Source organism: Arvicanthis niloticus, chromosome 28 (genome assembly GCF_011762505.2).
Source record: "Arvicanthis niloticus isolate mArvNil1 chromosome 28, mArvNil1.pat.X, whole genome shotgun sequence".
Classification (NCBI taxonomy): domain Eukaryota; kingdom Metazoa; phylum Chordata; class Mammalia; order Rodentia; family Muridae; genus Arvicanthis; species Arvicanthis niloticus.
The window spans coordinates 19384050-19400525 of NC_133436.1; the positions used below are offsets into that span (position 1 = coordinate 19384050).

General features: G+C 38.1%; 2 long non-coding RNA genes across 2 annotated transcripts in view; one reads left to right on the plus strand and one right to left on the minus strand.

The window, feature by feature from the left end:
- Positions 1-448: 448 nt before the first annotated feature.
- Positions 449-16476, minus strand: part of LOC143440152 (uncharacterized) — a 32784-nt gene continuing 16756 nt past the window's right edge. The window contains exon 4 of the long non-coding RNA XR_013108016.1: positions 449-721. This is a non-coding gene — a long non-coding RNA (uncharacterized LOC143440152). The remainder of the gene's footprint in view (positions 722-16476) is intronic.
- On the plus strand, positions 728-6289 carry LOC143440153 (uncharacterized). The gene is made up of 2 exons (XR_013108017.1): positions 728-1364; positions 5467-6289. It is a non-coding gene; the product is annotated as an uncharacterized LOC143440153 (long non-coding RNA).

A 16476-nucleotide genomic window follows, 5' to 3' on the forward strand; every position in this document is an offset into this window, starting at 1 on the left:
TGTGTGCTGCAAATGGCTCATTCTTCCTGCAGACTCCTGTGTGCGTTCTTGAGAGAGAGCTGGGGAAGCAGGACTTTTGTGTTCTTGTATTTTAATCACTATTGTGGCAACAGAGGGTAATATTATTGTAGCATCCAGCCAGCTGAAGAGAGGAGATTAAACATGACTTCCACAGCAATACATTAAAACTCCAAATGAGCCCATGGAGCTGTAGTGACCTCCAGTGAACCCCAGCTTCATGACGCAGAAGCAAGATGCAGCCAGGTTGAAAACAGGATGGATTTTGAGAAGAGGCAGCTTCTGTCTTTTCTGCCCCACTGAGCTCTCTATGCCCAGACCTGGAGCTTCTGGGAGAGAGAGACAGAGAGAGAGAGAGAGAGAGAGAGAGAGAGAGAGAGAGAGAGAGAGAGAGAGAGAGAGAGAGAGGCAGTGAGTCTCAGGCAGCACATTATGAAAAGAATCCAAAGGAATTTTATTTTAAATGACAAGAAGTATTGCTCATGGTGATCTTAAACCCGAGAGGTCACCAGAGGTCTTGTCTGAGCACCCACGTATCTCTTTTGAGCACGGACTGTGTGTCTTTCGAGAGAAATCCTGAGGATGACCTTGAAGTCTCTTGAGTCTCGTTCCTTCCATGAGGCAGATCGTATTTTTGTAGTTTGAGTTCAAGTCTGCCAATTTGCATTAGCATATCATCTGCCTGGTTACCAAGAAAATGTGTCTGAAGAAGAAGAAAAAAAGAATCGAGCATGTTCATGGTCATTAGGCTTGTGTCAGGAGCGTGACTCAGCAGTCTAAAGATGACAAGGCTGAGGTTGAAGCATGCAGGGGAGCCAGAACAGCCTGCAGGAGAGCTCTGAGCTGCCCTCTGGAGCTTGGCTGACCACATCAGGGGTGCACAGCATCCCCACCGACCCCCTCCACTAGGCAAGAGCCTGGAAAGATCTAAGACTCGAGGACTTCCCTGTGCCAACACATCTACATTTCTCAACTTCTCTCTCAAGCACTCGTAAAAACAAAGGGAACAGTTGAAAGCAGTGCACATGAATCTTTGTGTTTGGAAGAGCTAGAGTGTCCCGTGAAAATATAATGTATTGTAATCTGCTCTGAAGATTTTGTATCATTGGTACAGAAAGCCAACGCTAAGAGAAAGGCCCTTTTGTACATGTGTGATGAATGTGGAAGAGGAGGAAGAGTCTTCATCTGCTGTCATTCTCGCCTCTGGTTCGCTTATTCTGATCTCTCCAGTGCCTAAAGCAATGTCCCTGTCTCACGATAAACCCTCAGGAAGTGACCAGCAAGTGGAGCACTTTTTTGAAAAAGCAATCTGGAAGCACAACTTCCAACTCATCAAATAAAGAAAGGTAAGGCACATGTGTTGAGGCCCACACTGCCTGGCTTGGGGGCCACTGTGTCTCACCCGAGCTGCTGCTCCGGTCTGAGGTCAGGGTCTAGCAAGAGACAGAGTGGGGATGAAGGGGAAGAGACACGAAGAATGGAGACAAGACAGAGGTTCTGATCAAGTCTCAAGTCTCCTTTATTTTCTCGTTCATTGAAGGGAAGCCCGGGGTATTTATACACTTTGCCACGTGCCTTGTAGGCATGGATACCACGTGCGCCTTGCAGCTGGGAGCACTAAACAACAAAACAAGATAGGTGGGATAAACAAGATATTTATTAGAGTGTGCTCAGCTGTTGTAGGCTGTCGAAAACAAGTCTCTTGTCAGGGTATATGGCTCAAGATGGCTGCAAAGATGATAGCCAATTTCTACTGAGTCGGCTCCCAACACACGGGCACATTCAGGGCCTTCTCCAAAATGAAGGGAACACCTGACAGTGCAGCCAGGCCCTGAGTCCACATCTGACTATTCAGTTCTTGACAGTACCACAGATAGCAAGGCTGTCAATCAAAACCTCAGTACCTCTTGCCATGACTTTAATGCCAGGGCACTAGGCTTCAGCATTTTTCTCACTGGGAGTCTGTTTTCAGCAAGCAATGATGAACCCTAAGCCTGTAGAAAGCTTTCTTTCTAAGCTGTTTCCTAAGGAGTCAGAGTCTGAGAGTCGCTGCACTAAGAGTCCACAGAAATATAGTTTGGGTAGAGATGGGATGTGAGGGTGTCACCAGACACCAAGGCTCAGGACACCAAGATACTCTCAAAAGGGCAACTACCAAAGGAACAGGGCAGTGCTTTAGCAAGACGGTGTGTTCTCCCTTCCATTCTTATCATCCTCACCAAAACCCCTTTGTAGCTCTCCCAGGTGATTCTCTAGTGTCCACACCTTCATAATAGTGAGATTATTTGGATGTCTCTACACAAAGTCAGAATGCTAGTTTGTTTTTTTTTCCTTTAATGATATCCTATTGATTTTTCAAATGTAGTTCCTATGAACTTATTTTCTGTATGGGGTCCTCTGTTGTAACGGGAGATTTTCTTTCTTTTCAAATCAGGTGACCATATTTTAAGCCTCAGAATGAGCAAACTCTCTCACTAAGTACCACTGTGTACTGAATTCTGCATTTGGTACATTTCCTCTGAACTTTAGAAAAGATGCTTACTTTTTGTAGACTTCAGAAGAACTTATCAGCATATCTTCTTATAACAGTCTCCCTGTAATACCAGACTCATGCACGAGAAGGAGGAACATAACACTGTAAAGCTAAGCCATATGTGCCTTAATCTTGACTTCCCATGGCAAAGCGACTTGATAAAATCTGACTAAAAACCATTGAAAATTTTCTTAAAGCCATGAAAATATGTATGATTTGAAGAGAGCAAAGCATGGCCATCACAAATAGGTTTTGCTGCTGTTGTTTTGCTGTTTTGTTGTTGTTTTTTAATGACTCATGAAGCTAGGGAATTGGCTCCTCAATCAAAAGTGTTGGCTGCACCCTTGCATTCAGAACCTGGTACCTACATCCAGTTGCTCACAACTGCCTGAAGCCACAGGCAATCTGATACCCTCATGATGCCTCCCCAGGCACCTGCACCAGTATGCACATACTCACAGGCAGACACAATCATGTGCATTCCAATGAACATAAAAGACAAAGTGTTCTTAAGTGACCCCCAAAGTATAGACTGAAGTAGTTGTGTTTCTTTAAATGCTTTTTGTTTATAAATGGCCCGCCCAAATTTAATAGTCACTGTTATTGTGTTTACTCAAGTTCACTTTAAAATTTCAGAAATTAGGTACCGCAATGAAGGCTCATCATTATTTAATGATAGGGATTCTGGGAGCAACTGTCTTGGCACCATTTCATGAAAACTTGCTTGTCAGCGTTTATTTGATCCTACCCAGATTATAGACTAGGACAGACCTAGGAAGCTGGACTATGCTGTGGTCTCTTATTCAGTACACCGTTTCTGTGTCAGAGCACTCAAGCTAGAACAATAGACAGGCAGCCAGGAGTTTGCAGTAAACTTTCTGTGGTTTTCTTTCGAGCTAGAAGAAAGTCAGACACTCTGTTTACGGATGTTTACTCTTCATCTATAAACTAAAACCATTATTTAAAAACCAGCCCAGTAAGGTTAAACTATCATCAAGACCCTGAAAACCCTTTATAAATATGAGTGCTTTGTACTTCTGATTTTTTAAGAGGTCATTATTGCAATGGTGGCCGGCTGTACTCTCATGGAAGTCTATTGTTTAAATAGCAAAGAATTTTCAACATTAAGATCAGCTGAAACATTAAATAAGTGTATGTGCTTTTTATAAGCATGTAGCAAATGAAGCATCTACCCTACTAGAGTATGAGTAGATGAGCCAGGCCCAGAGGCAAAGGACTTGGGGAGAAAAAAATGTCTTTTGGACAAGCTTGAAAGTAACTTTCAAGGCAGCCACACACAATTCCATCTTCCTTTCCTTGTACTTCCTGAATAATTGAGGAAATACAAGTGTGTGTGTGTGTGTGTGTGTGTGTGTGTGTGTGTGTGTGTGTGTATGTGTGTGTGTACCAGTTAAGTATGCTTTTGTTTTTATTTTTTCACTGGAAGAAACATTAATAGAGGACAAGAAAGAAAAAGTAATAAATCATTTAGGGAGAATCTAGAGGCGCTAGAAATAACCTCTGTCAGGAGAGTATGATATTGAAAACAAGGAAGAAGGTAAATTTTGTTGCTGGAGAAATGAGGAACAAATCAATACGAGGCCAAGTAGATGCCAAATTAAAGGAAAGAGGAGAGACAGAAACATTTTTTTGGACTTGTCAAAACAACTCGTTATTGTACTGTCTGTGCCAAGGTCTTCAGAGTCGGTACATTTATTTATATTTGGTCACCAGACCACTGTAACTATTTAGTCTCAGTCTTCACCTCTCCCCAAAGACAAGCATTGCTGACCTGATATTCTGAATTCTGCATCAGCTGCCAGACTTGGTCACTTTACCTGGACCATGGCCCTGACACAAGTGTACATCCAGGCTCACAGTGGAGTTCTTTGTTATAATATTTTCATCACCATTTAGTGTATTTAAAGCAAGGCATAATCACTTGTGTTTAGTATAGTGGTATACACCTATAATATAAACCCTTGGGAGGCTAAGGCAGGAAGATTACGAATTTCATGTCTGCTTGTGCTATTGGAGGATGGGGAGAAGGCAAGGGGAAGGGCAAGGGGAAAGAGAGGGAGGGAGAGAAAAAGAAAGAGAGAGAGAGAGAGAAAGAGAGAGAGAGAGAGAGGAGGGTTACCTATACACTGGCCTCCTACAGGGTTCAGAACTATACACTGGCCTCCTACAGGGTTCAGAATAGGAGCATCACTCAGAAATTTCTGGAGAGGTCTAGTGACAATCAACAACCTCCTCCACAAGATCATTGTGTAATATGACATCAAATTATCACTACAATTTAGACATGCTATCTTTTAGATTTCTACTTGTCATTCCATGAAAGACAAACATTAAAAAAACACCTTAGTATGCAGAACCTTAGCCAAAGATGAGAAATTAAGTAATCCCCACTTTATAGTTTGCAGATGAAAGAAGTTTGAGGAACACAGTTTATACCACGGCAAGGTCACACATTAGTTATGAAGAGGCAGAATAAAATTTGTCTTTACTGACTCTCAGGATTAGTTTCTTCCTTATAGTACTGCCTTCTCTAAATAACAAAATACTGGTTTATTTTAGTGGCTTATTTAGTTAATTTCAACTTTCCCAATGTTGCCCTTTAATACAGTTCCTCATGTTGTGATAACCTCCTAATCATAAAATTATTTTGTTGCTACTTCATAACAGTAATTTTGCTACTGCTATAAATCATAATGTAAATATCCAATGTCCAGGCTACCTGATAGGCAATCCTTGTGGAGGTCATAACCCACAGGCTGAAACTCCTGGTTTATACACTCTCATGTTTTAAAAAGCTCATACACTTTTCTGTAACTGAATTTTTGCTTTATCAGTTCAAACTTGGTTAAAACATTTATTTTTATAGCACTGGCTTTGAGGGTTTTTTTTTCAAGTGCTGAGAAACATCAAGCACAAAGACACTGTGTGCAGCGAACTTAATGTCAACTGTACTTGCTGCCAGGAAGATCAAGAGTGGAAAGAAAGCTACGCACACAAACTGGCCTCGGCACAACTCTCCAACCTGTTTTGCTTGAGAAGTCTACTAAAGTTGCGAAGATGTTGTTCCTCTAGAAAGTGTTAAGAGGACAAGCTTTTTTGTCATTATATTGCCTTGTGACTTAGCAGTTCTGCATCTGAAGGACTCTCTAAATGTCCACAGAAGACTCCAACTCTGTGAGCCAGAAGAAAGAAGCTGAAAATTCACAGTACATGTGTCCAGGATGAAGCCATCTTAGCAGAAATGACATCACCAATGGTAATGAGGAAAGATACTTTTTACATTAGTGTTACTACATTTTATTACAGGTTGTCTTAAAGTGAGTTAGCTTATGTCCTTTTATTGAAGATTATCCTAATATGAGTAAAAACGTGTCCTTTTGCCTATAGGATAAATTTACTTTTGATTAACCAAAATAATTTGTAAAAAACATGATCTTCTGAGTATGCTTGGCTTCCCAAGACAACTAGCTATAACAATAATTAATTTAGTGCTTGAATTTCCAAAGCTGATAAAGAGGCTGTAGCGTTCTTCCCTATTTGAGTAATACATTTTATTTAGTTTTATACGTTGGAAGAGTTTCCAGTTCCTGGGACCTAAGAGCCACCAGTGAAATGCTACATTTTTCAATACTTCTTTGTTGTTCCTTATTGTCCCCACATTCCCCCTTTTAAACTGTATATACATAACCTGATAACAATACAGTGGATACCACCTCACTTTCTTTGTAATTGTGATTGGTTTGGGTTACTGATGAATAGATAACAGGTTCTCCTGGTAGCTTCAGTAGCTAAATACCCCAACATGATTGGTGTCTGTCACCAAGTGAGACTAGGTGTCTGGTTCATATCCAAATGATAGCCTATTTATCTTTCATTGCCTGGTTACATCTAAGAGTCACGACTTACCTCACTGGCACCCAAAGAAAGGAAGTGTATTGTCTGTAATTCCAAAGAAAGGAGATCCAGAGCAGTCTAAGGCAATGGAACTCATTTTGTGTGATGTTCCACTGATCTAAACACCATTGAGTTGCATTACCACCAATAAACGAAAAACTACTGTTCATTCTCCAAATAGATAGAGTGGATTCTACTTTCTCACTGACCCAATATTATCCACAAAAGTATCATGACACTCTGCTCTTTCAAACATACACATTAGAATCTTCTTTGGAGAAATGAGAAACATCAACACTCGTGTCTTTCACTCCGGATTCTTCCCTATGAAGAAGCAGGGTGCTTGTGTTAATACTTGCTCTTGTCTTATCTGTTCTCTTTGATTCCTTTTTTTTTTTTTTTTTTTTTTTAAAGATTTTACTTATATGAGTACACAGTAGCTGTCTTCAGACACACCAGAAGATGGCATCAGATCCCATTACAGATGGTAGTGAGCCACCATGTGGTTGCTGGAAATTGAACTCAGGACCTCTGGAAGAGCAGTCAGTGCTCTTAACCTCTGAGCCATCTCTCCAGCCCACTCTTTGAGTCTTAATCTCTAGATATAAGACCAATTGTCTAAGAAGTTGAAAGACATGTTCAATTTGTTTACTGATTCAGGACATCAGTGTGTGTGTGTGTGTGTGTGTGTGTGTGTGTGTGTGTGTGTGTCGTGTGGTGTGTATAAATATTATTGTCAAATAAATTAATTGCTTGAACAGAAAGTCAAATATTCTATCTACTTTGTGGGGGGAAAAAAGGCATCCTATTTTACCTTGTGCAATGTCAATGCCAGGCTATTTGGGAATCATTCAAAATATGTGTAAATTGGTATTAAAATATTCATTGACATACTGAATGAGTCCATCATGAGTTAAACATTTGTTTAATCATGGTTTCCATTGCATTTATTACTTGATTAAAGAATATTATTTTTGTTGTATTCAAGTCATATTGCAACTGAAGATTTCTTCTATCAAAGCTGTGAAAACAGCCAAGGATAGTAACGGAGCTTGGCTTTGGGAAGAGCTGTTTGGGGCTAAGTTCACCTGAGGCACAGCCACTAAAGGTGAGCTGAGGGTTACAATTCTGCCTGACTTCCTGAGGGGGCCTGATGGGCCCCAGAAACATCCAGGCTACACACTTCCAGATCATTCCCTTTCCTAACAAGTTCCCTGGGGTCACAGCCAGCAGCAAAGAGGTGCTCTCTGTCCCCTGAGCTATTTGTCCAGCTCTGCATGCCTTTTCAAGGAGTCCTGCAGGGTTTCCAGGAACAGTCAGGTTCACCTGGGGCATGAACAACAGAGGTGAGCCCATTGTCAGAAAGATATGTCTGAAGAAATTGATAGATACACTGGTCAAAGAAAATATTAAATCTAAAATGGACCCAAGAAGAAAGCTGAAGTAGCCATTCAAATATTTAAAGAAATAGACTTCCAGCCAAAAGTAGTCAAAAGAGATGGGGAAGGACATTTAACACTCCTCAAAGGAAAAAAAAATCCATCAAGATGTCTCAGTTCTGAATATCTATGTCCTGAAAACAAGGGCTCCCATTTTATCCAAACATTAAAGAATATACCTTCTTCTCAGCACTTGACAGAACTTTTTCCAAAACTGACCATATAGTTGGTTACAAAGCAAGCCTCAACAAATATAAAGCTGGACTTCAACAACAGAAACAACAGAAATTCAACAAAATAATGGAAACTGATCAAGTCTCTACTCAGTGTTTGCTGGGTCAAGGAAGAAATAAAGAAAAAACAATAAAGGCTTTCCAGAATTTCCAGAATGAAAATGAGGGCACAATATACCCAAACTTATGGGACACAATGGAAAAAGTACTAAGAGGAAAGAAAGTTTATAGCAATAGATGCTTTCATAGAGAAATTGAATAAATATCACACTAGCAACATAAAAGCACATCTGAAAGCTTTAACACATAAAGTAGCAAACACAGTCAAGAGGCGTATCCAGCAGAAAATAATCTAACTCAGGGCTGAAATCAATAAATTAGAAAGAAAAAGAACAATACAAAGAATCAACAAAGCCAAGAGATGGTTCTTTAAGAAAATGAGGAATGGGGAAAGGAGATGGCATCTGAAATGTAAATAAAATATAAAAAATAAATAAAAAAAGAAAATGAGGAATCACAAACTCTTAGCCAAACTTACTAAAAGGCACAAAGACAATATCCAAATTAAGAATATCAAAAACAAAATGGGGGACATAACAGAAACTGAGGAAATCCAAAGAATTTGGATTAGGTCTTACTTCAAAAGTTTGTACTACACAAAATTTAAAAATCTTAACAAAATGGATGATTTTCTTGATAGATAACACTTACCAAATTAAATTAAATTAAATTAAATTTTTAAATCAATTTAAACAATTTAAATAATCCTACAACCCCTACAGAAATGGAAACAGTAATGAAAATCTCTTTACCAAAAAACCATGGCCAGATGGTTTTAACTCAGAATTCTATCAGACTTTCAAAGAAGAACTACTAGCAATACTCTTCAAACTATTCTACAAAATAGCAACAAAAGGAACACTGCCAAACTCATTTCATGAGTCCACAGTGATCCTAATACCTAACCCACACAAAGACACAACAAAGAAAAAGTGTTTCAGACTAATGTTCCCTATGAACATTGATGCAATTTTAAAAAAAGCCTCACAAACTAAATCAAAGAACACATCAAAAACATAATTCACTAAAGTCAAGTAATCTTCAGCCCAGGGATGTAGGGGTGATTCAATATAAGAAAATTGATCAAAGTAATGTACCATATAAATGAACTGAAAAGAAAAAAACACACATAATCATCTCACTAGATGATGAAAAGGCCTTTGACAAAACCTAACACCCCTTTATGTTAAAAGTCTTGAAGAGATCAGGAATGTAAGGCACATACCTAAATAAAGGCAATATACAGCAAGCAAGTAGCCAACGTCAAATTAAAAAGACAAAAACTTAAAGCAATTCCACTATAATCAGGGATGTGACAAGGTTGACCACTCCCTCTGTATCCATTCAGTATAGTAACTGAAGTCCTATCTAAAACAATAAGACAACTAAGGTAGATCAAGGGGATACAAATTTAAAAGGAAGAAGTCAAAGTATGGCTACAACAGATGATAAGAAATCAGAAAAATAACACCTTCACAGTAGCTAAAATTAATATTAAATATGTTGTTCTGTAACTCTATCCAAGCAAGTAAAGCCTTGTATGATAAGAACTTCAAGTCTCTGAAAATAGAGATTAAAGAAGATATCAGAATATAGAAATATCTCCAATGCTTATAGATCCATAGGATTAATGTAGTGAAAATGACCATTTTATTCAAATAAATCTTCAGATCCAATGAAATTTCCATTAAAATTCCAACACAATTCTTTACAGACATGGAAAGAGCAATTATCAACTTGATATGGAAAAAATAGAAAAATCGGGATATCTAAAATAATCTTGTACAATAAGAGAATTTCTGGAGGTATCACTATACGTTATTTCAAGCTATACTACAGACTAATAAAATAAAAACACACATGCCACATGTATTGGCATATAGACAGGTTTGATCAGTGAATCAAAGACCCAGAAATAAACCAATACATCTATGGACACTTGATTTTTGAGAAAGAAGCCAAAACCATACAACGGGGTGGGGGAAGCATCTTTGACAAATAGTGCTGATCTAACTTGATATCTTCAATTAGAAGAATAAAAATAGATTCATATTCATCAACCTGCTCAAAACTCAAATACAAGTGGATCAAAACCCTCACCACAAAACTGGATACACTAAATCTAATAGAAGAGAGAGGGGAATATCCTTGAACATATTGGTACAGGAGACAATTTCCTGAACAGAAGACCAATAGCTCAGGCACTAAGATCAACAATTAATAAATGGGACCTCATGAAACTGAAAAGATTTACAAAGCAAAAAATCACCATCAATAGGACAAAACAACAGTCTAGAGAATAGGAAGAGATCTTCACCAACCCTACATACAACAGAGGGCTAATATACAAAGTATATAAAGAACTCAACAAATTAGACACTAACAAACCACATAACCCAAGTAGAAATTAAAGTTACATAACTAAATAGAGAATTTTCAACGAGGGAATCTCTAATGGATAAGAAGTCCCTAAAGAAATGTTCAATGTCATTAATCATCAGAAAAATGAAAATCAAAATGACTCCGAGATTCCATATCTGTCAGAAAGATTAAGATAAAAACCTCAAGATACAGTATGTGCTAGGGAAGACATGGAGCAAGGGGAACACTTCTCCACTGCTGATGGGAGTGCAAACCTGTACAACCACTTTAGAAAACAATTTGAAAGTTTCTAAAAAAAATTTGGAATAGTTCTACCCCAAGACCAGCTAATTATTCCTGGGAATATATCTAAAACATGTTCTGCCATCCCACAAGGACACTTCCTCAACTATGTTCATAGCTGCTTTATTCATAATAGCCAGAAACTGGAAAGAACCAAGAATATTAAATGCAGTAAGGGAAACCAAGGTATTTCATGACAAAACCAAATTTACACAGTATGTTTTCACAAACCCAGCACAACAAAGGATAATAGAGGGAAAGCTCCAATATAAGAAGGGAAATTATACCCTAGAAAGAGCAAGAAAGTAATCCTCTTCCAACAAATCCAACAGAAGTTAGCCACACAAACAATGCCCCCACTAATAACAAAAATAACTGGAAGAAACAATCTCCTCTCCTTAATATCTCTTAACATCAATGGACTCAATTCCCCAATAAAAAGACATAGACTAATGGACTGGATACATAAACAAGACCTGCATACAGGAAATCCACCTCAGTGACAAAGACAGAAACTACCTTAGAATAAAAGGCTAGAAAACAATTTTTCAAGCAAATGGTCCTAAGAAACAAGCTGGAGTAGCCATTCTAATATCGAACAAAAGCAGCTTTCAACTTAAAGCTATCAAAAAGGATAAAGAAGGACATTTCATACTCCTCAAAGGAAAAGTCAACCAGCATGAACTCTCAATTCTGAACATCTATGCGCCAAATGCAAGGGCACCCACTTTCATAAAAGAAACTTTACTAAAGCTCATACAGTAATAGTGGAAGTCTTCAACACCCCACTCTCAGCAATGGACAGATCATGGAAACAGAAACTAATCAGAGATACAATGAAACTAACAGAAGTTATGAACCAGATAGATTTAACAGATATCTATAGAACATTTCATCCTAAAACAAAAGAATATACCTTTTTCTCAGTACCTCATGGTACATTCTTCAAAATAGATCATATAATTGACCACAAAACAGGCCCCAACAGATACAAAAAAAAAATGAAATAACCCCATGCATCCTATCAGATCACCATGGCTTGTCTTCAATAACAACATAAACAATGGAAATCCCACATTTAAGTGGAAACTGAACAACACTCTACTCAGTGATATCTTGGTCAAGGAAGAAATAAAGAAATTTAAAAATTTTTTCGAATTTAATGAAAATGAAGACACATCATATCAAAACTTATGAGACAGAGTGAAAGCAGTGCTAAGAGGAAAACACATAGCTCTAAGTGCTTACAAAAAGAAACTGGAGAGAAGATACACTAACAGCCTGACAATACACCTGAAAGCTCTAGAACAAAAAGAAGCAAACACACCAAAGAGGAGTAGATGGCAGGAAATAATCCAACTCAGGGCTGAAATCAACCAAGTAGAAACAAAAAGAACTGTACAAAATATCAACAAAACCAGGAGCTGGTTCTTTGAGAAAATCAACAAGATGGATAAACCCTTAGCCTGACTAATCAGAGGACACAGAGACAGTATCCAAATTAATAAAATCAGAACTGAAAAGGGTGACATAACAGAAACTGAGGAGATTTTTAAAAATCATCAGATCCTACTACAAAAGCCTATACTCAACAAAATGAAAAAATCTGGATGAAATGAAAAACTTTCTAGACAGATACCAGGTACCAAAGTTATTCAGGAGCAGATAAACCATCTAAACAGTCCCATAACCCCTAAAGAAATAAAAGCAGTCATTAAAAGTCTTCCCACCCAAAAAAAGTTCGGGACCAGATGGTTTTAGTGCAAAAATCTATCAGACTTTCAAAGAACACTTAATACCAACTCTCTATAAACTATTCCACAAAATAGAAACAGAATGAACATTACCCAATTCATTCTATGAAGCCACAGCTATGCTCATACTTAAACCACACAAAGTCTCAACAAAAAAAGAGAACTTCAGACCAAACTCCCTTATGATTATGAAAAATACTCAATAAAATTCTCACAAACTGAATCTAAGAACACATCAAAACAATCATCCATCATGATCAAGTAAGCTTTATTTCAGGAATGCAGTGATGGTTCAATATAAAGAAATTCATCAATGTAATCCACTATATAAACAAACTCAAAGAAAAAACACATGATCATCTCACTATAGGCTGAGAAAGTATTTGACAAAATTCAACATCCCTTCATGATAAAGTTTTGAGAAGATCAGGAATTCAAGGCACATACCTAAACATAGTAAAGAAATACACAGCAAACTAGTAGCTAATATCAAACTAAATGGAGAGAAAGTTGAAACAATCCCACTAAAATTAGGGACTAGACAAGGCTGCCCATTCTCTTCCTACCTATTCAATATAGTACTCAAAGTTTTAGCCAGAGCAATTAGACAACAAAAGAAGGTCAAAGAGATACAGAAATGAAGAAGTCAAAATATCCCTATTTGCATATGATACAATAGGATACTTAAGTGATCCCAAAACTTCCACCAGAGAACTCCTAAAAGCAAAGTTGCTGAATATAAAATTAACTTAAACATATCAGTAGCCTTCCTTTACTCAAAGGATAAACAGATGAGAAAGAAATTAGAGAAAAGTCACCCTTTGTAATAGTCACAAATAATATAAAATACCTTGATGTGAATCTAACCAAGCAAGTGAAAGATCTGTATGACAAGACCTTCAAGTCTCTGAAAAAAGAAATTCAAGATCTCAGAAGATGAAAAAAATCTCCCAAGTTCATGGATTGTCATGATTAACATAATAAAAATGGCCATCTTGCCAAAAGCAATCTACAGATTCAAAGCAATTCCCATCAAAATTCCAACTCAATCCTTCATTGAGTTAAAAAGAGCAATATGCAAATTCATTTGAAAAAAACAAAACAAAACACACAGGATAGTGAAAACTATTCTCAACAATAAAAGAACTTCTGGGGGAATCATCATCCCTGACCTCAGGCTGTACTACAGAGCAATAAATAGTGATAAAAAACAAAAACAAACAAACAAACAAACAAAAACCTTTGTGGTATTGGTACAGAGAGACAAACAGGAAGATAGATCAATGGAATAGAATTGAAGACCCAGAAATGAACGCACACACCTATGGTCACTCGATCTTTGACAAAGGAGCTAAAACTATCCAGTGGAAAAAGTACAGCATTTTCAACAAATGGTGCTGGTTCAACTGGAGGTCAGCATGTAGAAGAATGCAAATCATCTTATGCAAAACTCACGTCCAAGTGGATCAAGGACCTCCACATAAAACCAGCTACACTGAAACTAATAGAAGAGAAAGTAGGGAAGAGCCTCAAATACATAGGCACAGGGGGAAAGTTCCTGAATAGAACACCAATGGCTTATGCTCTAAGATCAAGAACTGACAAATGGGACCCCATAAAATTGCAAAGCTTCTGTAAGGCAAAGGACACTGTCAATAGGACAAAGCAACAAGCAACAGATTGGGAAAAGATCTTTACCAATCCTACAGCTGATAGAGGGCTAATATCCAAGGTATACAAATAACTGAAGAAATCCGACTCTAGACAATCAAATAACCCTATTAAAAATGGGGTACAGAACTAAACAATTCTCAACTGAGGAAACTAGAATGGCTGAGAGACACCTAAAGAAATGCTCAACATCTTTAGTCATCAGGGAAATGCAAATGAAAACAACCCTGAGATTCTAGTTCACACCAGTCAGAATGGCTAACTTCAAAAACTCAGGTGACAGCAGATGCTGGCGAGGATGTGGAGAAAGAGGAACACTCCTCCATTGTTGGTGAGATTGTAAGCTGGTACAACCACTATGAAAAGAAGTCTGGCGGTTCCTCAGATAATTGAACATAGTATTACCTGAGGACACATCTTTACCACTCTTGGGCATATACACAGAAGATGCTCCAACACATAACAAGGACACATGCTCCACTATGTTCATAGCAGCCTTATTTATAATAGCCAGAAGCTGGAAAGAATCCAGATGTCCTTCAACAGAGGAATGGATACAGAAAATGTGGTACATTTACACAATGGAGTACTACTCAGCTATTAAAAACAATGAGTTCGTGAAATTTTTAGGCAAATGGGTGGAACTAGAAAATATCATCCTGAGTGAGCTAACCCAATCACACACACACACACACACACACACACACACACACACACACACACAAAAACCACACATGCATGGTTTGCACTTACTGATAAGTGGCTATTAGCCCAAAAGCTCCCAATACCTAAGATACAATGCATAGACCACATGAAGCTCAAGAAGAAGGAAGACCAAAGTATGGGTGCTTTGGACCTTTGTAGAAAGAGTATCAAAATACTCAACCAGAGCTCCCAGGGTCTAATCCTCCAGCCTGAGAACACAAAGGAAGGGACTCATGGCTCCACCTGTATAGGTGGTTGAGGATGGCCTTGTCAGGCATCAGTGGAAGAGGAGGGCCTTGGTCCCTGAAAATTTTGGATTCCCTAGTGTTGGGGAGTTTGAGAGCAGAGAGGACGGAATGGGTGGATGGTGGGGGCACACCCTTACAGAAGTAGGAAGAGGGGGATGGGATAAGGGTTTTTTGGGGGAGAATGGGATAGGTAAATATATAAAATATCCAATAAAAAAACAGATAATGGGTCTGGCAATGGTAGTCAAGCAGTTGAGACTTTTTGTCAACAATTTATTATGGGGATTTTGTATAATCCTCAAGGATAAGGTATTGTGGAAATGGCCCAGAGAACTTTAAAAAGATTGGTGAGACATACTGTTGCTGAGACAAAAAAATGATGCTGACATGTGAGCTTGCTGAGTGCCCTGACAAGGGTGACTGGGCAGCTGTATTGGACATATGTTCCTGACCCAAATTTGCTTGACTATATCCCAGATGGGACAGGCTGCCTTGTCTCAAGTTTTTAGACCTTTGGGATAGAGAATCAAAAAGAGAAATTATAATGTCTTTTGTATTCTTCTTAAAGGTGAATAGCTATTAGGACTCAATCATGTACTGGTCTAGAAATCAATCCAATATTGGAAATAACAGTCTACTTTTGAAAGACTGGATCTGGACATTGTCAGAGACATATTTGGAAGTTAGCTGTAGTTCATTATGATGTTATGATAGCAAGAGATAAAGTTTGGACAGGATGTGGATTTCAAACAAGGGTTAGTGCATATTTTAAGGCTCTTTTAATTGTCAAGCTAAAATTGGTTTTGTCTCTTCTACAGTATTTATTGTAAGTTGCATTTACTGTATGATTTCCAATTGTGTTAGTGTGTTGAAACCTGACATATCTGTTATGGGTGTCTATCAACCAGCTTTTGTCTTACTTCCCTGAGTATTAGAAAACCTTGATTCTCTGAAAAAAGCTTGAAAGTGCTGGAAGAAGAGAGTTAGGTTTTAAGCAGAAGCAAGGTGGTAGCAAGCTTGATTGTTGCTGGTATAACAGCTTTAATTCCATTAATTGCTAGCACCACTGCTTCTGCAATAGCATTGACACAAGGAGTTAAGACAACTATTTTTGTTAACCATCTAGCAAAAAAATGTTACTAATGTTTTGAGTATACAAAAGGATTTACATAGGTATCTGGAAAAATAGATGATGCCCTATAACCTTTTCAAATTATCTGAAGAAGGTGCTGGGTT